General features: G+C 54.1%; 1 protein-coding gene across 9 annotated transcripts in view; it reads left to right on the forward strand.

Annotated features, from left to right (window-relative positions):
* The first annotated feature begins 751 nt into the window (after positions 1–751).
* Positions 752–23,244, forward strand: part of PAK4 (p21 (RAC1) activated kinase 4) — a 47,678-nt gene continuing 25,185 nt past the window's right edge. For 5 of the 9 annotated variants that reach the window (XM_086352428.1, XM_086352421.1, XM_086352430.1 and 2 more), the window contains exon 1: positions 752–885. The gene's annotated coding sequence lies outside the window, so the exon portion shown is untranslated. Of the gene's footprint in view, positions 886–8,879; positions 8,941–11,291; positions 11,502–13,776; positions 13,925–23,244 lie in introns of those variants that run through there. The other 4 variants (XM_086352423.1, XM_086352427.1, XM_086352424.1 and 1 more) reach the window with 3 other exon arrangements.

A 23,244-nucleotide genomic window follows, 5' to 3' on the forward strand; every position in this document is an offset into this window, starting at 1 on the left:
TATTTACTTTCTGTGGTCCCCAAGCAGCTAGTTTGCCCCCTCTGAACCTCCTGCTGCTGCTGCTGCTGCTAAGTCGCTTCAGTCGTGTCCGACTCTGTGCGATCCCACAGATGGCAGCCCACCAGGCTTCCCTGTCCCTGGGATTCTCCAGGCAAGAACACTAGAGTGGGTTGCCATTTCCTTCTCCAATGCATGAAAGTGAAAAGTGAAAGTGAAGTCACTCAGTTGTGTCCGACTCTTAGTGACCCCATGGACTGCAGCCCACCAGGCTCCTCCGTCCATGGTATTTTCCAGGCAAGAGTACTGGAGTGGGGTGCCATTGCCTTCTCCGCCATTTATCTGCAAATGGGCATTAATATACAACACGGTTGTATTGAGCATTCAGCAAGAAATTTCACTTGGCGGGGTGTCTGACACATAGTAGTACATGCTTCAGAGCCGTTTCTGGCCATTATTACCCACTACTGGCTTTCACTCCCTAATTCCTTTGGGTGGAAGGTGGGATGCAGTTACAAGAGAATAGTCATTTTCCCCTTTAAGAATCCAAGTGGGCTGGGAGCCAGCCTTTCCAAATTTTCCAATCCCGGCTTGGCATTTTCCGCCCGAAGGTCTCCGATTGGACAACATGCACCAATCAGAGGCTGGAGAGGGCGCTGCCAGGCGTCCAGCTCCGCCCCTGAGCCGGCCCTGCCCCCTGCCGGGTCAGCCTCGTTGCTATGGGGACTGGTGGGCGGCGAAGGGGGAAAGCCCCGGATGTTCGTTGGGGATTCAACATGGCGGCGGCAGTGGCCGTAGCGGCGGCGGCGCCAGAGAGCTGAGGGCAGCGGGAGGGCGCCGAGTTCCGGGCCGAGCGGCCAGGCCGCGAACGACTGCGGTGCCGAGCCGGTAGGATAAGCTGTCTGGCCAGGGGGTTGGTGTGCGCTGGGCAATGCGGTGGGAGAGCGTTTACGCGAGTAGGGGGCGGGGCCGCTGGGGTCAAAGTTCACTCGTGGGGGAAAGAGTCGCTTCCAGGGGGTCGCGGGTCAACGCTGAGTGGGAGGGAGTTGTAGAGGAGGTCAGAGGTCAAACTAATGAAAGGGGCGTGGCGAGGGGGGCGCAAAATTCAAAGTTTGAAGCGGGAGCTCGTTGGAGGGCCACGGGGTGAATGTCAAAAAGGGGGGTCAAAATTAATAATTTGATGGGAGGATGTGCCCATGAGGGTCAGAGGTCACAGCCATGGGGGTGGCGGATTGGAGATTTAAGGCAGCAGCCAGTGAAGCAAATGAATGAGATTTGGCTTGGGGGGCATCTTTATGGGATCAAGGGTGGAACGTGATCAAATTGTAGAAAGAGCACAGATGATGGTCCCAAGGGTCAAAAGTTAAAACCCAAATGAGACATATTGCTGGAGAGGAGGGATAGGACACTCAAGAAAGAGGTCAAAGGTGCTTTCTGATGGGGGAGAAGGAACCTCCCCTCCCCCAGATAATGAAAAGAATAACAAACACTCATAAAGCACTTACTGTGTATCAGGCCCTGTTCTGAACGCTTACCGTGTATTTAGTCCTGACCACAACCTTATGGGCTTGGTGCCATTATTAAGGGGCTTAGTGTTTTGCCCAGGGCCGCCTAATGAGTTAGTTTTGCAGCTGAGATTTGAACTCTGGAGTCCTGGGCTCAGAGTTCTATGCCCTACTGACCCTCAAATACTCATTATGTTGGTTAATACTTAATGAGTGCTGAGGCTGTACTCAGCACCCTGTGTGCCTAGTCTTACTATACCACAATCTGGATAGACCCACTTCACAGCCAGGAGAAGTGAGGCACAGAGAGCTCCTGCTAAGTAATGGAGGAAGATTCCCTGCTGGATCTGAATAATTCCAGAGCTCCGGCCTCCGGTCGCCACACTGTATACGGCTGGAGGTCTGTTCCTGGAAGCAGGGAGCTGGGCAAGGCTGGGCCACCCCTTGGGCAGGAATAGATTGTCTCTTTGGCCTCCGTGGAAGGGTGTGATCTGGGAGGAGAGTTTCCCCTGGGCCTATGGGATGCGGTGTTTGTGGGTGGCCCAGAGTCCAAGTGAGTCTGGCAGGCTTCTGGCTAGGGAGGGTGTCCTTGGGTGGTACCCTGTACAAAGTTGGGTGTTCTCTGTACTTAAAACCGCAACCTCTCATCATGGCCCTCAGTCGCTCCCACCTCTTGTTCTGCTGCTTTCCCCACCCCTCCAGGAGGTCTAGCCACGCTAGCCTGCTTGCTGTTCTTTGGCCCTGCAGGCTCATGCCTGTCTCCAGGTCTTTGACCTTCCTGTTCCCTCTGCCTGGAATCCTGTCTCTGCTCTGTACCCTCTCACTCACCAGTCGCTCACAGCTTGACCGGGACCACTCTGTCCCCAGACACTCTTTATCTCACTGTTGTTCTCTGCCAGCCCTTCACTCTGTCCTTAACTTATTTATCAGAGCACAGTTGAGCTGCCTCCTGCTAGAAGGTAGGCCCATCACAGGCAGGAATTTTCCCATGTTCTTTCCCTGAATCCCCCCAGGGTTGGTGGCGATTGAATGTTGGGCATGGTGCTGGGTCTGCAGCAGTGGACAGGACAGCGGGGAGCCCCTGGCCCCCAGGGGCCCTCAGTGTCCCTTGGTGGGAGCAGACTGGGACCAGACCCCTAGCCAGTGAGACATGGCTACATCTCGCCCAGGGTGATGTGGCCTGCGAAAACATGCTCAGGGATGAGGAAAATGCCCCCACCCAGGGCCCCAGACTCGGAAAGTCCCCTGGGCAATCTCTGAAGGATGGGTAGGAGGAATGGGAAAGGGTGTGCCAAGCAGAAGGAAAGGCGTAAGTGGAGGTCAGGGGTGCAGAACTGGGGGCTTGTGGGCAGCATGGAGCCTGAGTGAGACCCCTAGGGTTCCCAGCTTGGAGTGGGGCGGGCAGTGGAGCAGAGGCGGGTGAGTGGCCGCCCTGTGTGTGTAGAGCTCTGAGGCAGTACTGGGGAGTGGTTCAGAGAGGGGACGCTGGGACAAGGATGCCTGGCTCACACCCAGCTCCATCACTCACAGGCTGTGTGATCGTGGGCAAGTCGCTTAACTTTTCTGGGCCTCAGTTTCCCCCTGTGCAAAATGGGCATAATGATAGTGGCTACCTCAGACCTGCTGTGAGGATGTGGAGCGCAGAGAGCTTGGCCCAAGGCCTGGCGCGTGGTAGGGGTTGTGTCAGCCCTAGTCTTCAGGCTACTGCTGCCTGGGGAGGGCCTCAGAGGTGGCAGTCAGGCCGTCTCCACCTGCCTCCTGGCTTGCTCTGGCAAGGTCACCAGGTGGGCACGTGGCCAGGGAGCCCTACCAGTCCTCACAGTGGCAGCTCGCTCGGCATCTCAGGGCTCCGCACAGATAAAGGGGGGGCTTTGGTGCTGGATAGGGATTTGGTGCCGGACACCCACATTCAGGTTCCCTCCCGGTCACTTAACAGCCATGGGACATTGGGCAAGTCATGTCTTATTTTCCAGTTTTGTTCTTATGATACATTTTAGACTAGTGGAAAGAGTAGAGCTTCAATATAGCAAAACACTGACGCTTCCAGCGTCCAGCCTGGGACCGTGGATACAGTTACAGGCCCCTGTTCTCTGCCCCGCCTTCCTGATGGTAGCCACGGGGCTGGATTTGGCCTCCAGCCTACCATCGCAGATTTTCCTACTGTTACTACCCTCGGAGGGATTCTCAAACGACAGAGTAATAGCTCTCAACCCTGGCTCCACGCTGCAGTCACTTGGAGAGCTTTCCAGAACGCTGCTGCCCCAGCCCCCTGGCCCCTCGCAGACTCTGGCCTGGGTGCCCTTGTCTGGGGCGGGGCTAGCCTCAGCGCGTGGTTGCAATGGCTGGCCAGGGTGGTCTGCTCTTTCACAGGTCGTTATCAATGGCGCCACGGGAAACAGCCCGCTGCTGCTTCTCTGCGTCAGTGTGGCTGTTTCTCTGTGTGGAGGGGTGTAGATCTAGAGCAGGTTGCTCATTTCCCCTTTGTGTGTTTCCTTTTGTGATGGTGCGGCACCAGAGTTACCCGTTTATCTTTTGGCGGCCGTTTAGGTGGTTCCCATTGGGACTGTAACAGACAGTGCTGCCACGAACACTCTAGAGCGTGTTTCCCTGTGTACTGCAGCCGGAGTCTCTTGGGCATATGCCGCACAGTGGACATGCTGGACCTTCCCGAATTACTCTGTTCAGCATTCCTACCAGCTTGTTTCCCAGCAGTGCCTGAGGGTTCCCTCGGCTCCATGCGGCTTCGGGCAAGCTTGCAGTCTTTGCTGAAACAGTTTCCTCAGCCGTGAGGTGGTGGATTTTATACCACCTGCACCCCTTCCCTGGTCTGGTTGCGAACAGGGGTACGGTTCATGTGATGAGCTTAGCTGGGGTCTGACACCTGTTGAACCCCCACACCCAGAGGAGAAGGCAGGCTGGGAAAGGCTTTGCCTTTCCAGGGTATCCAGGACAGTGGCTGAAACTTTGACCCACCTCTCCTAGGGGATCATCTCCAGGGCTGGCCTTTGGCAAGGGAAACATACTGACTTAAACCTCCTCAGGAAGGAGGCAAAGAGAAAGGAAGTGCCACTCGGAAGGGGACGAGCAGAACCTGGTTACACTGCGTGTGTGTGTGTGTGTTACACTGCTCATCGATCCCCGTGGTGACCAACACAGTCAAAGCCCTGTCCTCAGGGCTCACAGGACCGTGAAGGAGACAGACCTGGCCCCAGACAGTGACGGCCCAGAGTGGTCAGGCTGGGTAGGTATGCTCAAGCAGAGTGGTCAGGGCTGGGACGAGGTAGAGACTACAGGAACCCGGAGGCGGCTCCTCACTCCACCTGGGGAGCCAGCGAGGGCTTTCTGGAGAAGGGAGATATCTGACTGATGAGAGGGAGCCAGGCGCAGGAAGAGCTGGGAAGAACAGAGCAGGTAGTGGGTATAGAAAGTGTGAAGGTCCCGAGGTCCGAAGGAGCTTGGGATGTTCAGGTCCCACCAAAGAAGCCAGTGTGGCAGAGTCAGCAGCAAGACCAAGGACATGGGAAGGTCTGGCAGATAGGATACAGCAGGGGTCGATGGGCTGAGACAAGGAGTGTGGATTTCTTTCTGTGTGTGATGAGAATCATCGCAGGGCTTTAAGCAGCATCTGCTTTCCCTTTTATAAAGATCGCTCAGGCTGCCATGTGGGGAACAGATCAGGGAAGGCGGGGGAGGGAGAGGGATAGTCCGTGCCGGGGAGGGTGGGTAGCATGAGGCTGGTGGAGATGGAGAAGGGTCCTGAGTGCTGGCCAAGGTTTCGAGTCCTTTACTTGTATGAACCCATTTGATCTTCACAGCAGCCTACAGGCAGGCACGGCTGTGTGGGGGTGTATTCGCTCAGTCGTGCCCGCCTCCTCGCAGTCCCATGGACTGTAGCTGGCCAGGTTCCTCTGTCCCTGGAATTCCCCAGGCAAGAATGCTGGAGCGGGTTGCCATTTCCTCCTCCAGGGGATCTTCCCGACCCAGGGATCAAACCCATGTCTCTTCATCCCTGCATTGGCAGGCGGGTTCTTTACCACTGGCCACCTGGGAAGCCCATAGGTATGGTTATTAACCCCATTTAGGGATGAGAGAATGAGACCCAGAGAGGCGTGTGACCTGCCTGGGACACACAGCAGGCAGGTGGCAGAGGCAGGGCTTGAACTCCAGGCCTCCGGGCTCCAGAGTCACTGCTTGTTTTCACAGTGGCCCTCCAGTGATTTGGAAGCAGGCTACTTCCTGTTCTTAACCCAGATTCCTGTTTGGACAGAAACTCTTTAGGGGGCAGCCTGGGTAGTTTCTGAGCCCTGGGCCCACGCCTCCCTCAGGACCTCCCACAGCTCCTTCCCCTTCTGGTCCACTGCGTCACCCCTCCTTGTCCTGCTGGCTCCTAGTGAGCCAGACTTCCTGGCCAGACGCCGCTCGGGGTGTCCCCAGCAGCTGTTTCTCCCATCACCCCAGCCAGGCGGCCACAGATGCTGCCAGCAGGAAGCGGTCTCCTTCCCAGTCACGACCAGGGAAATGGGACCCTTCCCGGCCCAGCCACCCATCCGGGGCTGGGGCTTATTGTCTCACAGCTGCCCTGGCCCACAGGAAGGTTGAGGGGGAGGCAAGGAGGGTCAGAAGGGGAGCTTTTCCAGGTCCCAGGGGAGCCAGCTACAGCAGATGTAGCAGAAGCCACCACTCACCGCTGCTGGTGTCACAGGGCCCTCTGGTCCCACCCTGACCTTCCCCGGGGTGCCACGTGCTCTGCTACTGTCCTCGGAGCAGTGGCAGCTTCCTTGCCAGGGCCACGCGTTCCCCACACCCCACAGCCCGACCCCTAGTGAGGACCCCAGGGCTGGGGGGGAGGCCGGGCCGCCGCGGGCCTCTCCTTCCTCACATGGTGCTCCTGCTGTTGCTTCGGTTGTGTCCAACTCTTTGAGGTCACATGGACTGTAGCCCGCCAGGCTCTTCTGTCCATGAGATTCTCCAGGCAAGAATACTGGAGTGGGATGCCATTTCCTTCTCCAGGAGAATCTTCCCGACCCAGGGATGGAACCCACATCTCTTGCATCGCCTGCATCGCAAGCAGGTTCTTTACAGCTAAGCCACTGGGGATGCCCTCCTCAGCTGTTAAATGAGCTATTGGGAGGGTTGGAGGAGACTGATGTCGACGTGTTTGCATGTTGCCAGGCACACAGTAAACTCATTGGATGTGCCCCGCTCTGGGCTGCAGCCTCCTCTTCACCTGCTCCCAGCCCCTCAGGACACTCTGCCAGCCCCCAGCTCCCAAGTGCTAAGAGCTAGATGTGTGCTTTATAAGCATCTCTCAGCAGCTCGGCCCGGAGCCTTGAGGAAGGGGTGTTATTAACCTCATTTCTCTTTTCCTGCATTTTAATTTCAAGAAGGCCCATTTTTGCCCCAGCGGCATGTATGATCTGTTCGCAGTTGAGAAGCCACGCAAAGCACAGAGAGTGTGCAGCTGTAGGTCTCTTTCCCACCCCAGTGGTTGGCCCCTTCCCAGAGACAGCCTCGTTCCGGTTTCTCTTCTTTCCTGGACATTTGTTCCTGCGCATCTTTTCTCCCACTTTTGTTTTGCTCACATGGAGCTGACTCTTCACGTTTGTATTCTGTCCTGCTTCTTGCACTTTTCACTCTTAAGTTCTGTGTCAGGAGGTCAGGGGCTCCCTTGCACTTTCTACTTAAGTTCTGTGTCAGGAGGTCAGTGGCTCCCTTGCACTTTCTACGGCTGGGGCAGGTTCCATGGTGTGATGTCTTCCTGCACATGCCTGTGAGCTGTGCACACCTCTGGAGGTGCTTGGGGTCTGAGACGTGTGCGCGGGAGCCCTGCAGTAGTGTCCCGGTCTGCCAAGAGCCCGTGCCTATTCGCACTTCCCACCCACTATGTCCTGGGGCGCCAGGGTCTGTCACCTCCCATGCTCACCCTGCAGACGGGTGTCATCAGATGCTTTGACCTCGGCCAGTCAGACAGGTGCCGAGTGGTCCTTACTGTGGTTCTGATTTTAACATGAGCAAAGGGGAGCATCTTTGTTGAAAGCCATTTGGAATTCCTTTCCTGTCTATGTGTGATATTTTGCTTTCCCTAAAAAGAAGAAACTGAAGCAGAGGCTAGACACCCTACAGCATGTGAGAGAGGCAGATGTGGGACTTGAACCCAGGCAGGCCTGCCCTCTCCAACCCGGAGCTCTTAACCTGTCTGATGTAGTCGAGATTGAGGACACAGACTCTGGAACCTCCCTCTCTGTGCCTCTGTGTCCTCATCTGTAAAATGGGGATGATAACGGCACCTCCTATATGGGGTTGTTCTGAGGATATAGATGCCTACTCCTCAGGTGGAATGCATAGTCAATGTTCAAGACCGTCAGCTGCCAGCATTAGTCCTCATAGGATTTCTCTTTGTTATTGGTATTAGCAGGTACCGTTCTGTGTGTTTTGAGTAAATGAATTTATCCCAACCTCCCAGCAACCCCAAGATGTAGATATTTAGGGTTTTTGTTGTTGTTGTTGTTGTTGTCGTTGTTTGATTGGGCTGCGCTGAGCGGCATATGGAATCTTAAGTTCCCTGATTGGGATCCGAGCTTGCACCCCTGCAGTGGAAGCTTGGAGTCTTAACCACTGGACCACCAGGGAAGTCCTAGGTGCACATGCTCTTGTCACTCAGTCGTGTCTGACTCTTTTTGACCCCATGGACTATACAGTCTATGGAATTCTCCAGGCCAGAATACTGGAGTGAGTAGCCTTTCCCTTCTTCAGGGGATCTTCCCAAGCCAGGGATCCAACCCAGGTCTCCCGCATTGCAGGCAGATTCTCTACCCGCTGAGCCACAAGAGAAGCCCAAGAATACTGGAGTGGGTAGCCTATCCCTTCTCCAGTGGATCTTACCGACCCAGGTTGCAGACAGATTCTTTACCAACTAAGCTGTCAGGAAAACCCCGTACTTGTTCTTCTCTCCCTTTTAAGAGGAGGAAATTGAGATCCCAGGAGACCAGCCTGGTGTCACAGAATCAGCAGGGCTGGGGTTTGGCCTGGGGCTCCTAACCACTGCGGGGCACTCCCTGAGCCACCCCCCTCCCTGAGCCAAGGGATTAGGAGGCTGTCCCTCTCGCCCCGTCTGCCCCGCGCCCACTCAGGGCTGGCTGCAGCGGAGCTTGGAGGGCACACCTTGGCAGGTGGGGGTGCTAAGCAGGGGCCCCACGGAGAGAGCCTCCCTCCCCCGCCCTCTGCTCCCCTCCGCCAGCCCCAGCCCGGCCCTGGAAACTCCTGATAAAGCGGCATTGTGTGGCAGTTTCGGGCTGGCTTCCCCCAGCGGGTTTCAGCCACTCCCACCCTAAGGGAAGCGGCCTGGGCTGCCTCCCCTCCCCCGCCCCTCCTCAATCAATGCTGGGAATGGGGAGGAAGTAGGACAGCAAGAGAGGGCCAGGCTCCCGCCGTCCCCCAGGTGAGGACCCCCCCCCCATCAAGCCCTCAGCGCACGTGCTCTCTCTGGTGCTTTCTTTTTCCCTAGGGACCCCTCCTCTGCTGCCTCCAGCGCCTCCACAGCCCCCTTCTCCCTCCTCCCCGTCTTCAGCAGAAGCCTGGCCCCAGGTCGCTGTGTGTGTCTGTGTTTAGGTATATTGATAATTCCACCTCTTTTTCAACCTTTAATAATTGTGAAGCTTAACTCACCTACAGAAAAGTGCATCAGTGCACATATCAGTCTAACAGGTAATTATAAGGTGAGCAGCATTTCCCCACACCTAGGCGGAGACTGAGAACACCCCACCCCAGGGCCTCCCTGTTGACCACAACCTCAGTAGCGGCCATCTCCCTAACTGGGGGTCACCGGCTCCCTGCAGTCTGTCGGTTTTACCAGGTGTGCATCCCGAGTCCTAGCCTCCACCTTGGCTGCTTGGGCCCTTTGCATGAACGCCCTCCTCCAGCATGCCCCCGTCTGGTCTCCCTCATCCTTGGTCTGTGAGGCGCATCCCTGTGGTCGTGGGTGTGAGTGGTCTGTTCGCCGTGCAGTGTTCTAACCGACTTACTTCTCCACTCCCACTGCCCGGGTGTGAACGTGCTCTTTGAACATGTCTGCCAGGATGTCTGTGCCCACACTTCCCCAGGGATCACGTCCAGGGTCCAGTGCTCGGGTGGGGGGTGGTGTGTCTCTTCACCTTTAGCAGACCCCACCACGCAGCTGTCCAGAGCAGGGGTAACCGCACTCGCTCCTGCCGGCAGCTGCACAGCCTCCGTCCCCAACAAGAGGCCTGTCAGATTCTGTAATTGACCTTGGAACATTTTATATTCTCATCTCCTGCAGAAGCTTATCACCAAGATGAGTCCTCTTGTGCTTTTCTCCTCCCTGGGGTTCCCGTCCATGCTGGCTCTTACCCATCCCACCTCTTATGCTCGCCTCTGGGCTCTTGAGACCCACGGTGAACACAACAGGCTCCCTCACTGGGCTCGGTCTGGCAGGGGACTCTATATGGATCAAGAGTGACACGGAGACATGGAAAATAGACCAGACTCCAGGCCCCATCTTCTCCCAGCGGCCCTGCCTCGTTCACGGGTGCCCCATCCGCCCTCAAGGTCGGGCTGGGGGTCTGATGTCATCCTGACTCCTCTTGGCCTCTTCCTCCACATCCAGGATGTCCAGAAAGCCTGCTCTTCTACCTTCAGATTAGAACCTGGGGCCTCCCACTCTTTGTTGTCACCCCCTAGTTCCAGCCACCCTCAACTCCAGCCTCAACCGTGGGGACAGCCCCCCGCCCGCCAACTGCCCCACAGTTGGTCTGCACGCCCAGCCGGAGGGGGCCCGGGTCAGATCCCGTCCCTGTCCTGCGGGGGACCCCTTCCCTGGCTTCATCTCTTTTGAGGAACAGCCTTCAAGGTCCCAGAAGATTCTGGCCCAGCTTCCCTGCTTGCCTTCACTCATCTGCTGCTGCCCTGTCCCTGGAACATTCCAGGCCGAGTCCTGCCTCAGGCTCTTTGTTCAGCGCCCCCTCCTAGGTCTACAGGAGCGATGTCACTCTCTCCCCACCTTCGCCTGCTTGGCTTCCCTGGTCCGCTCACCGTCATTACTGTTCCAGTGTGACCCGGTGTGTTGGTTGGTGTCCTCCTCACCCACCCACCCCCACAACTTAGCTTCGTGGCGGGGGTACGGGGCGGGGGCAGGTAGGCGGCTTACTGTGTCCCTTGCTGTATCCTCAGGGCTTGACTTTCCCTAGTCAAGCCCTGGTGGGCTGAATGAATGAATGAGAGGTTGTAACAAGTGGAGTATATCTTTGCCAGGGTGTATGTTGGGCCAGTGGGGAGGAAGGGTAGTTCCCCTCAGGTGAGGATTACAGAGCAGGCTTTCCTGAGGAGGAATTGCCACTTGAAGGGTAAACTCGGGGAGGTAGAGGGTCGTGGGTTCGAGGCTGAGAGAGCTGCCTGTACAGATGTCCTAGGCAGGAGAGCGCAGGGCACCTTTGAGGAACTGAAAGAAGACTGGCATTTGGTCCTGTCTACTCTGGAATTGAATCTTGACAGCCACTTGGGCCTCTCCGTGTCCCAGTTTCTTCCTCTCTAGAACCGAGGCTCCTCTGGGTGTCCCAGGACGTATCTGAGGTTCTGCTCCTAACACACTTATCCTCGGGCCTGGCAGAGAACTAGGAATGTGATTGGTTTATTATCTTTTTTCCAACAAATACTCAGGAGTGCCTGGCCCTTTGTGGCCTCCAGGGACACTGTACTGATAAACGAACCCAGTTGCTACCCAATTGGAGCCTGTCTCTTGGACTCTCAGCCTTCTGGCCACACCCCTGACACATCCCAGCTCCAGCTCCGAGGCAGGAGAAGGCCTCAAATGACCTTGAGCCTGGGGAGTCCTTATTCCTGAGGCGGATTAATAGAGAGAACTAATTGAGGGCTTGCACGTGCCAGGCCCAGTGCCTGTACAGAACTCCCACACTGCTTCTGCTCAGTCCTTCCCGGAAGGATTCGACCCATTTCAGAGATGAGGAAGCGAGGGCAGCGCCAGTGGTGAGTGCTGGGCCCTTCCTGCCCACTGGTGCCGAGCTGGCGTGGTGGCGTCTCCTCCCGGGGCCAGAGCAGCCTTGCTTGCTCTGTGAACATCTGGAGTGCACATTGGGAGCGCCCCCTGTGAAGGGCCCATTCCAGCCACCTGCCTCTTTCTCCTCCAGGCTGTCTGCATTTTCATTTTGAATTTCTGTGAGTTAAGTCTTAAGAGTCTGGACCAGAACCTGTGTTTCTAAGATGGTCCTCCTTACATTCTCTCATTTGGTGCCCTGTCTTTTCAGTTTCTTTAAATTGTGTCTTTTGATGAAGCTTTTAATTTTACTGTAGCCAGATTTATCATCTACTTCCTTTATAGTTTTATAGTTCTACTTTTCACATTTAGCCGCTCTTTGTTCTGGAATGTGTGTGTGTGCGCGCGTGCACGCAGGTGTGTGGTGTGAGGTAGTCACCCAGCTTCACATTTTCCACGTGGCTCCCCAGTCATCCGTGTACCGTTATGACAACAGCCGTAGTTTCTCCTCTGCACCTGGGCCATAAAGTCAAGTCTCTGTAAGTGGGTCTGTTTCTGGGTGCTCTCATTCTTTCTTGTGCTCAAGTTTGCCTATTCCTGCATCAGTACCCCGCTATCCTAATTCATATCGTTGTCTTTTTTCTTAATATTTTCATTTAAATGGCCATGCCGGGTCTTACTTGTGGCGCAAGAGATCTTCAGTCTCTGTGGCAGCAGGCAGGATCTTCAGTTGCAGCATGTGGGATCCAGGTCCCTGACCAGGGATGGAACCTGGGTTCCCTGCATTGGGAGAGCGGAGTCCTAGCTACTGGACCACCAGGGCAGTCCCAGTAGTTGATAATAAGTCTTGATGGCATGGAGAGCAAGCCCTCCCACGCACGCGTCCTTCTTCCCAAGTGTCTCGGCCAGTTGACTTTTTGTAACGCCACTTAGATATGAGACAAGCCTCGTGCCCCAAAAGCAGACATGACATTGAGTCTCCCAGTCCATGAACACGGTCTGTCTCTCGATTTGTTTAGGTCTCCTCTGATGTCTCTCAGCAGAGGGTCACACTTCTCCAGCCGGGCCTTGCCCACCTCTTGCTGGGTTTATTCCGGGCACTTGGTGACGTGGCAGAGGGGAGCCCGTGGCCACCTCTCCCGCGCGGTGCCTTGCTCCCTGGCCTCAGCCTGGCTGGGTGAGGCCCTCAGAGCAGAGGCAGGAGCCTGGCTTCCCCGTGCTCTGCTTCCTCCCAGGCACCGCCCCTGGGCCCTGGCAGAGGGCGGGCAGGTTGCCCGGAGAGGAGGTTGTAATTTTCCTGAATGATTTCAAGGGCTAATTAAAGGTTTTCCTTGACTAATCAGCTTACGGTTTAATTATCAGGAAACAGGCTCAGGGATGCAGGAAGCAGCTCACTGGGGTCTCCTCACAGAGTGGCCAGAGGGAGCCAGGGCTGGGCCGCTCCCCCCAGGGTGGTGGTGGGATGTGGGGACACCTGAGGACCCCCCGAGGCCCGCCGCGGTTCTCCAGCCCTGCGAGGGGCCCAGGTGCGGGGCAGCTGGTGCCTGTGGTTGCGGTCTGCGTGCATCCCTTCCCGGCTCTGACCCTTCCATGGCCCCCTCTGCTGGGCTGGCCCTCCGCTTGCCTCCCGCGCTCCAGCCTCGTGGGTCTTTGTTTCCTGCTCTCACCTCGGTTATTCTCTCGGGCTCGGGCTAAAGGTCACCACCTCTGGGCAGCCTTCTCAGGCCACTCCTGCCTCCAGAGCGGGTGATAAACTCTGCCCGCCACATGCCGCTGTCAGCATCACTCACCCCACCACCGATAAGGGCTCCACGCCTGGGCTGCGCCCTGTGGTCCAGCACTGGGGTCACGGGGGACCCAAGAGGAGAAAGGGGCTCAGGACGGGCACCCCGAGGAGAGGGCTGGGAGTGGGCTTCAGGCCCGGAGGACTGAGTGGTTGCCAAGGCCTTGGGGGAGCAGGGGGCGGTTGACAGCCTGGCCAGTGACCTGGCCAAGGATGGGCTCTTGGCAGTTTGCGAAGGGGGAGGGGACCTGGGGATGGCTGTGCCAGGCCTGGCTTCATTCCTTGCATTCCTCAGCCGGCCCCAGACTCCGGTGGGCAGGCAGAGAGGGGCCTCCTGGGCGGCATACCCTGCCCTTCCCTCCCCTTTTCCTTTCCACCCCCTACCCCGCCCCCCATCAGTCTGTCTCACTTCTACCACCCCCTGAGGACTCAGTCCTGGGACTCTGTGTCCAGGCTCCCCCCCGCCCCCATCCCATGCTCCTTAGGGTTACCTGGCACAGGTGTACATCACTGACTCAACGGACATGAGTCTGAGCCAACTCCCGGAGATGGTGAAGGACAGGGAAGCCTGGCGCGCTGCAGTCCATGGGGTTGCAAAGAGTCGGACGCCACTGAGCGACTAAACAACAAAAGGTCAGGCCACTTGAATCTGAATCTCTGGCTGTGGGGCCTGAGCATTGGGTTTTGTGTTATTTGGTGTTTTTTTTTAAGCTCCCTGAGCGACTGTAGTGTGCTTCTGAACCGAGATGAGAGCCACTGGCTTACAGAAATGGTAGAAATCACGTATTAGCTTTCGCAATGTTTGGACACTTTTCTAGGCTTCTGACATGGCGTGATTAAGTCGTGTCAGCCCTGTCACCCCCACAGCCTCACTACAGGAAGATGTGACTGTTATTCCCATGTTACTGACGAGGGAGCTGAGGCCCGGAGGAGGCGTCAGGGCCTCTTCATCCCTGGGCCCGCCAGCCCCTGTCTGGGCAGCCGACTGTCCCCTCCCGCCTCCTGTCTTTCTCTTCCCGAGTCGCTGCCTCTTGTGTCTCCTCTCCTCTCCCTCAGTTTCTACTCCCCCCACTACCCTGCAGAGGCTTCCCTGCTTGCAGGCAGGATCCTGCCGAAGCCACACAAGGGAGATGGTTTCTGCAGACCCAGGATGAGTCCGGGTGCTGGTCCCCCACACGCCAGCCACTCCTGGCTGTTCCTGGCACCTGGAGGGGGAGGGGGTGAGGGGCAGGGCATGCATGCCTCTGCTGGTGGGGGGCCCGGGAGCAGGGAGGAGCGCCCAGGCTGGTGGACCCCCCAGATCCTGTGGGCCCCCAAATCTGATGTTGTCATCCGTTGCGGTTACCGTTTCAGGCTCCCATGGAGTGGCTGATAGTTTAATTTCAGGAAAAGTTTGTGCTCAGATGTGACTTGCATCGCAGGAGCCATTATGATTCACTCAGTGGGAATGAGGGGAGCTGAGAGTCCAGAAGCCCCTGTGCATCCCCGCTCTGCAAGGGCTCCTGGCCTCCTCTCCCCCATCCCCTCTGGGCAAGGACTGGGCATCCAGCTTCCCTGCTGGCCTCACCCGGCTCCCCCAGCCTCCTCTGTGACCTGGGGCCAGGCCCTGAGCCCCCGGTGTCTCTGCACTGGTTCCCATTTAGAGCGACTCTCAGCCCAGGTCTGCCATCATCATCTCATTATAGTTACTACTGCCGTGACGTCTGTTACAGTTATTAGAGGCAGGATACATGTTTGGATTTAGTAATTAAGGTTCACAAGGTGAGCGACCCACGAATTCTTCACTGTTCTGACTAGGTCACATTCCTTTTTGCAAAGTGTTTAAAACCTCTGTATGATGGAAGTGCCCACACGGTCTTCTGAACAGTGGCCTGCCGCCCTCCTCACGACGCCCGCCCCAGCTTCGGCAGTTATCTGTCACCACCGGGCTTTTTCATCTGTACCCCATCCCCACCTCCCTGATTCTTTGGAGGCAGTTCTTAAACATTGTATACTGTGGCCATAAATATCTCAGATTTTTTGCATATAAGAGATAAGGAGTCTGTAAACACACCCACACAGACGAGATACCATGGTCACAGGAGAAAAAGAACCAATTCTTTCTTAATAGCCTCGCATTTCCCCAGTCGTCTTGTCGTTTTTTCCAATGTGTGCGTTTGACTTGGCATCCGGACAAGGTCTGCTCTGCGTTTGGTCGACAGGCCCCTGACATCTTCTGTCGTCTGTAGGCTCTTTCCTGTGCCCACTGATCGGGTCATTGATCTGTTGAAACCCCTGATCCTCTGTCCTCTGGAGCTTCCCACGGCCCGGGCCTCACCGGGCACCCTCGTGGTGTCACTTCACGGGTCCCTCTGTCCCTGTGCTTCCTGTATGTTGGGCCTTAGGGCTAGAGGCGCGATTGCATTCGGGTTCCACGACTTCATAGATGGTGCTCTGTAGGAATTCAGGCCAGCCTTCATGTCTGGGTGACTATCTTGAAGTAATTTCTTTTTTTTTTTTTTGTAAGTGAGTGGATTAAAATGGAAATTCTTAAGTTGCTCTTAGTTAGGCTGGTACGCAGTACAGCAGAATGGGGCAGGGGGGAGCCGAAGGTCTGAGGTTCAGAACACCCGTAGTCTGGGAGCACAGGGCTGTGCGTGAGCCCCTGGCTTCCAGTGAGCCTTCTTCACAAACCGAAGCTTTGGGCTCCTGCTCTTCTGGGACCAGAGGCCCCCAGCTGAGAGCCATCCGTCCCCCCCACCCTCATTCTTCACCCTCCCTCTGCTTATCTTTAGGGGCTCCTGCCCCAGCTCTGCCCTTGGCCAGCTGGGCCCCCTGGGGAGCTTTCCTATCCCCCCCCGCCTGCTTCCTCCTCCTTAACATAGCATGATGGTGGGAGGGCAGCTGCACCTCCGGGAGGGCTGTGGTCAGGAGGTCTGGGCTCCGGGAGCGGCTCTTCTGCATTTAGTGTAGACTCTCTTGACCTCAGCCACACCACCCTCCCCTCACACCCTCCCTCCCTTCCTGCCACACAGGCCTCCTGGGCCAGCCTCAGGCATTCTGGAACGTGCCAGGCAGGCTTCAGTCCTCAGGCCTTTGCAGTTGTGGTTCCTTCTACTCTGAAAGCACTTCCCTAGGTTCCCCACATGGCCCCCTCACTTCCCCTGCTCCTGCTCCGGGACACCCACGCCCCTAGACACCCTGTCCCCCACATACACCCCGTGCTCTGTCCCCTCTCCCACTGGTCATGTACTTCCTTGTTTACTTTTATGTTATCTTATCTCCCTCACTCACCAGCGTGTCACCTCTGGGAAGGAGGGACTGGCTTATTCACTGTGTCCCCAGTGCCTGACACAGTGCCTGGCGTACACTGAGTGTGTAATCAAGAATTGTCAGTGCATGACCAATGGGAGTGTAACATGGTTAAGCGAGTGGACTCCGGCCTGGGTCAGACCTGCCATGGCATCCTGGTTCTTTCTGGTTTTTTAATTGAAGAATAATTGCTTTACAATATTGTGTTGGTTTCTGCTATGTGTGTCTGTGTGTTAGTTGCTCAGTCATGTCCGACTCTTTGCAACCCCGTGGACTGTAGCCCGCCAGGCTCCTCTGTTCATTCTCCAGGCAGGAATACTGGAGTGGGTTGCCATTCCCCTCTCCAGGGGGATCTTCCTGACCCAGGGAACCGGGGTCTCCTGCATTGTAGGTGGATTCTTGACCATCTGAGCCACCAGGGAAAAGCCCTGGTTTCTGCCGTACATCAACATGACTCAGCCATAGGTACACATATGTCCCTTCCCTCTTGAACCTCCCTCCCCATCCCACCCCTCTAGGTTGCCACAGAGCCCCAGTGTGAGCTCCCTGAGTCACACAGCAAATTCCCAAGAGTTGCAAGGGACCAAGGAGAGCCGCTGCTCTGATCACAGGACCAGTTCCAGTCTTGGGGGGGCGGTGGAGAGAAAGAGAGTGTGTGTGTGTTAGAGACAGATGGACAGAAAGAGAGCGAAAGAGACTGTGTGTGAAAGAGATCAGAGAGCCACCTGATGGCCTCCCCTGGGCCTGTTGCCCAACTGAGAGAGGAAACACACTTGCTGTGGTTAGAGTCCCCGGGGTCCCTCCCGCAGGTACCCCGGCCTCACTGTGATTCCTTGTTGCCTCCCTAAACAGTATCCCATATCGTATTGTGCTGCAGGTTTGAAAACTGGAGGTAAATGGTTCCCTGCTCATCTGCAGCTTGCTCTCAGTATTGTGCTCTGGAGACTTCTCTAGTGGAGCGATGAAGTCGCCTGCCAGTAGGAATGCTCCCCAGCACGTCAGAGGGAAGCCCCTCCCCACAGCCAGATGAAAGCAGCCCTGCCCTGGGGGAGCCTCAGGAGGGCGCCTGGGGGCTCCTCTCGGCTCGCCACCCTCCCCCCTCCCCACCCTCCCCCTTCCCCTGCCCCACTCCATGGTTTGACACTACTGCAGGAGACATAAGAAATGCAGGTTCGATCCCTGGGCTGGGAAGATCCCCTGGAGGAGGGCATGGCAACCCACTCCAGTGTTCCTGCCTGGAGAATCCCATGGGCAGAGAAGCCTGGCGGGCTGCCGTTCATGGGGTCACAAAAGAGTGGGACACGACTGAAGAAACTTGGCACACATGCAGGCACACGTCCAGTGAAGGTGGGCACTCCTCTCCGTGGAGGGCACTGCCGGCTTCCCAGGTTGATAAATGGGATTCAGTTAGAGGCCCTTGACATGGAAGAGGCCTTCCCAGATGCCTGTTAGGTGGGAAGGTGGTTCTGGTACCATTCTGGGTGTGTCAGTTCCACAGAAGGGACCTTCCATGGAGGAGGGTGAGGCCCCCCCGACTCTACGTGGGAATGGACTGGGGACTAGGGAGGAGGCAACATGGTCTCTTCCCCTGCCCCCCTGCCCCTTGGCTTCCCCCTTCAGCTGGTCTCATCCAGCCTTTCCTGGAGAAACCTTGTGGTTAGTGATCCTATCAAAAGCCCTGATCCAAAGGCGTGGGTTTGCTTCCCAGCTCTGTGACCTGCTAGCTGGATGACCTTGAGCTTGTAGCTCCTCCCTCATCCCTCCTCCACCACCACCCCCGGCGGCCTCAGTTTCCCCATTTGTAAAATGGGATTGTTATACAGATTATTTTATCCATGCAAAGCTCTCAAAACAGATCTAGCACATAGAAATCTCTGTAACAAGTGTTAGGAGAAGGCAATGGCACCCCACTCCAGTACTCTTGCCTGGAAAATCCCATGGGCGGAGGAGCCTGGTAGGCTGCAGTCCATGGGGTCGCGAAGAGTCAGACATGACTGAGCAACTTCACTTTCACTTTTCACTTTCATGCATTGGAGAAGGAAATGGCAACCCACTCCAGTACACTTGCCTGAAGAATCCCAGGGACGGGGGAGCCTGGTGGGCTGCCGTCTATGGGGTCGCACAGAGTCAGACACGATTGAAGCGACTTAGCAGCAGCAGCAGCTGTCAGTAATGTTGTCAGTACCACTCACTCTTGCACTTTGTAGATAATCACTGCGCTCCTCCTCTGACCTGTCTCCCCACCAAGACCCTGCCCTCATGTCTAGTGATAGAAACAGACATGGCACCAGGCAGTGACAGCCCCAGAGTGACCTTGAGGAAAGCACAGGCCCCCGTGTCATGGCTTTGGTGGGGGAAGCCCTGAGGACTGAGACAAGCCCTGGCTCCAGCCTGGGAAATCAGGGGAGGCTTCCTGGAGGAGGAGACATCGGAGCTGAGGGCTGTACGAGCAGTCAGTGTGTGGAAGCCTGTGTGTTCCAAGGAAAATGAATAGCATGTTCTAAGGTGGGAAAGGGCCTGGCATTTTTAATAAATTATTAGTAGTCATGTATGGATGTGAGAGTTGGACCATAAAGAAGGCTGAGCGCCGAAAAATTGATGCTTTCAAACTGTGCTGCAAAGACTTCTCGAGAGTCCCTTGGACAGCAAGGAGATCAAACCAGTCAATCCTAAAGGAAATCAACCCTAAATATTCATTGGAAGGATTGAATGCTGAAGCTGAAGCTCCAGTACCTTGGCCAGCTGATGTGAAGAGCCAATGTATTGGAAAAGACCCTGATGCTGGGAAAGACTGAGGGCAAGAGAAGGGGGTGACAGACCATAAGATGGTTGGATGGCATCACCGACTCAGTGGACATGGGTTTGAGCAAACTCCGGGAAATGATGAAGGACAGGGAAGCCTGGCATGCTGCAGTCCATGGTGTCGCAGAGTCAGACATGATTTGGAGACTGAACGACAATACTAGTAGTTTTTCATGAAGCTTTTCATTTTGAGATCATTGTGCTTTAATCTGGAGGTGTGAAAAATAACACAGGGAGAGCCCCTCTACCCTTTAGCCAGCTCCCTCCAATAGTAACATTTTGCAAAATTAGAATCAGTACAAGATCACAACCAGTATGTTGTCATAGATACAGTCAGGATGGAGAACACTCCATCACAAGGATCCCCCATGCCCTTTTTACAGCCACATCCTGTCCCTGCTCTGTCCCTCATTCCAGGCAGCCATTCATCTATTTGTTCCCCATTTTTATAATTCTGTCATTTCAACAGTGTTACGTAAATGAGATTGTACTGTACATAACCTTTGGGTGTTGGCGTTTTTTTCACTCAGCATAGTTCTCTGGAGATTCATCCAGGTTGTTGGCTGTGTCAATAGTTGGTTCCTTTTTTTTGCTGAGTAGTGGATGTGCCATAGTTTATTGAACCATTCACCCACTGAGGGACATCTGGGGTGTTTCCAGTTTTTGACAATTAGAAATGAAGCTGCTGTTGACAATCTTGTACAGGTTTTTGTGTGAATGTAAATTTTCATTTTTTCTGGGACAAATACCCAGAAGTGCAGCTGCTGGTATGTAGGTGGATGCGTGTTTAAAGAAACTGCCAAACTCTTTTTCATGATGGCTGTACAACTTTACATCCCCACCAGCAGCGAATGAGTGCTCAATTTCTCTGCGTCCTGGGCCGCATTTGGTGGGTCACTATTCTTTATTTTAGCTATTCTAATGAGCATGTAATGATAATTCTCTGTGGCTTTAATTTGTATTTCTCTAATGGCTAATGCTGTCAGACATCCTTTCATGAGCCTATCTGCCATCTGTGTATCCTCTCTGGTGAATCATCTTCATGTCTTCTGCCCATTTGCTAATTGGATTGTTTGGGTTTTTTACTGTTGAGCGTTGAGAATCCTTTATGTCTTCGAAATATTAGTCCTTTGTCAGGTATGTGGTTTGCAAATATTTTCCCCCAATCTGTTACTTTTTTATATTCTTTACATGGACTTTTGCAGACCAGAAGTTCTTAATTAAAAAAAAAATTTTTTTTGTTATTATTATTATTTTAATTTTGGCTGCTCTGGGTCTTCGTTGAAGCACATAGGCTTTTCTCTAGTATGGGACACAGGGGCTTCTCCCATCCCAGTACTAACCAGGCCCGACCCTGCTTAGCTTCTGAGACCAGACGAGATCGGGTGCGTTCAGGGTGGTATGGCCTTAGATTGGGGCTTCTCTCCTTGCAGGCTTCTCATTGTAAAGCATAGGCTCTGGTGTGCGAGGCTCCGTAGTTGCAACGTGTGGCCTCTAGTTGTGGTGCTTGGGCTTAGTTGCCCCACAGCATATAGGATCTTAGTTCCCCAACCAGGGATCAAACCCATGTCCCCTTCACTGGAAGGCAGATCCTTAACCACTGGACCACCGGGGAAATTGTCCAGAAGTTTTTAATTTTGATGAGGTCTATTTTAATAATTTTTCCTTTTATGGGTCATGCTTTTGGTATCCAGTCTAAGAAGTCTGTGCTTAGCCCTAGATCTTGAAGATATGTTGGTTTGTTTTCTAAAAGTTTTGTTAAGGTTTGTGTAAGTGTGAAGTTCAGATAAAGGTTCATTTTTTTAGCATATGGATGTCCCTTTGTTCCAGTACTGTTTGTTGAAAATTCTGTCTTTCCTCCATTGAATTGCTTGTAGTTCTTTGTCAAAAATAAATTACAATAATGAGATATAGCTTCGCACCTACCAGGATGGCTATTATCTTAAAAAAAAAAAAAAAAGAAAGAAAACTAACGTGTTGGTGAGGAGATAGAGAAATTGGAGCCCTCGTGGATTGCTATTGGAGATGTGAAATGGTGCAGCTGCTGTGGGAAACAGTTTGGTCTTTTCTCAAAAGGTTAAATATAGAACTACCATATGACCCAGCAATTTGACTCCTAGGTACATATCCAAAAAATTGAAAGCAGAGACTTGAACAGATATTTGTACACTTTAATGTTCATAGTTGCTTTATTCACAATAGCTTAAAAGTGGAAACAACCCAGGCGTCCAGCAGATGAATGGGTAAACGAAATTTGGTGTATACATGCAATGGAATATTATGTAGCCATAAAAAGGAATGGGGTTTACATGCATACTACACAATGGATGGACCTTGAAGCATCATGCTTAGTGAAATAAGCCACATGTAGGAAAGATATTGTAAGAGTCCACTTATATATTCTGCATAGAACAGGCAGATTCATAGAGAAGGAAAGTTGAATGGGGGTTGCCAGGGGCTGGGGGGAAGGAGGGAGTGGGGAGCTGGCGTCCATGGGCACAGGGTCTTTGCTGGGGATGATGAGAACGTTTGGAGCATGAGTCACGGTGGTGGTTGTACAGCATTGTAAATGTGTTCAGTGCCACTGTGGTTCACACTCTAGGATTAAGGTTGGTTAAAATCATAGATAGACGTATAATAGTAACCCCATCATGTCTGACTCTTTGTGACCCTAAGGACTGTAGCCAGCCAGGCTCCTCTGTCCATGGTATTCTCCGGGCAAGAATAGTGGAGTGGGTAGCCATTTTCTTCTCCAGGGGATCTTCCTGACCCAGGGATCAAACCTGGGTCTCCTGCATTGCAGGCAGATTCTTTACCATCTGAGCCACCAGGGAAGTCGTTATGTATACTGTATAGGCAGCAGTAACCAAAACCATCCCCAGGAAAAAGAAATGCAAGAAGGCAAAGTGGTTGTCTGGGGAGGCCTTACAGATAGCTGAAAAAAGAAGAGAAGCTAAAAGCAAAGGAGAAAGGGAAAGATATACCCACCTGAGGAGAAGGCAATGGCGCCCCACTCCAGCACTCTTGCCTGGAAAATCCCATGGACGGCAGAGCCTGGTAGGCTGCAGTCCATGGGGTCTCGAAGAGTCAGACACGACTGAACGACTTCACTTTCACTTTTCACTTTAATGCATTGCAGAAGGAAATGGCAACCCACTCCAGTGTTCTTGCCTAGAGAATCCCAGGGACAGGGGAGCCTGGTGGGCTGCCGTCTATGGGGTCGCACAGAGTCGGACACGACTGAAGCGACTTAGCAGCATACCCACCTGAATGCTGAGTTCCAGAGAACAGCAAGGAGAGATAAGAAAGCCTTCTCAGTGATCAGTGCAAAGAAATAGAGGAAAACAATACAATGGGAAAAACTAGAGATCTCTTAAAAAAAATTAGAGATACCAAGGGAGCATTTCTGGGAAAGATGGGCACAATAAAGGACAGAAACAGTATGGACCTAACAGAAGCAGAAGATATTAAGAAGAGGTGGCAAGAATACACAGAAGAACTATACAAGAAAGATCTTAATGACCTGGATAACCATGATAGTCACTTACCAGAGCCAGACATCCTAGAAGTGTGAAGTCAGGTGGACCTTATAGTAAGTACTACTACAAACAAAGCTAGTGGAGGTTATGGAATTCCAGCTGAGCTATTTCAAATCCTGAAAGATGATGCTGTTAAAGTGCTGCACTCAATATGTCAGCAAATTTGGAAAACTCAGTGGTGGCCACAAGATTGGAAAAGGTCAGTTTTCAGTCCAGTCCCAAGGAGGGGCAATGCCAAAGAATGTTTCAACTACCATACAATTGTGCTCATTTCACATGCTAGCAAGGTAGTGCTCAAAATCCTTCAAGCTAGGCTTCAGC

Source organism: Bos grunniens, chromosome 18 (assembly GCF_055505025.1).
Source record: "Bos grunniens cultivar Pamir isolate PY7600 chromosome 18, Bosgru_T2T1.0, whole genome shotgun sequence".
Lineage (NCBI taxonomy): Eukaryota > Metazoa > Chordata > Mammalia > Artiodactyla > Bovidae > Bos > Bos grunniens.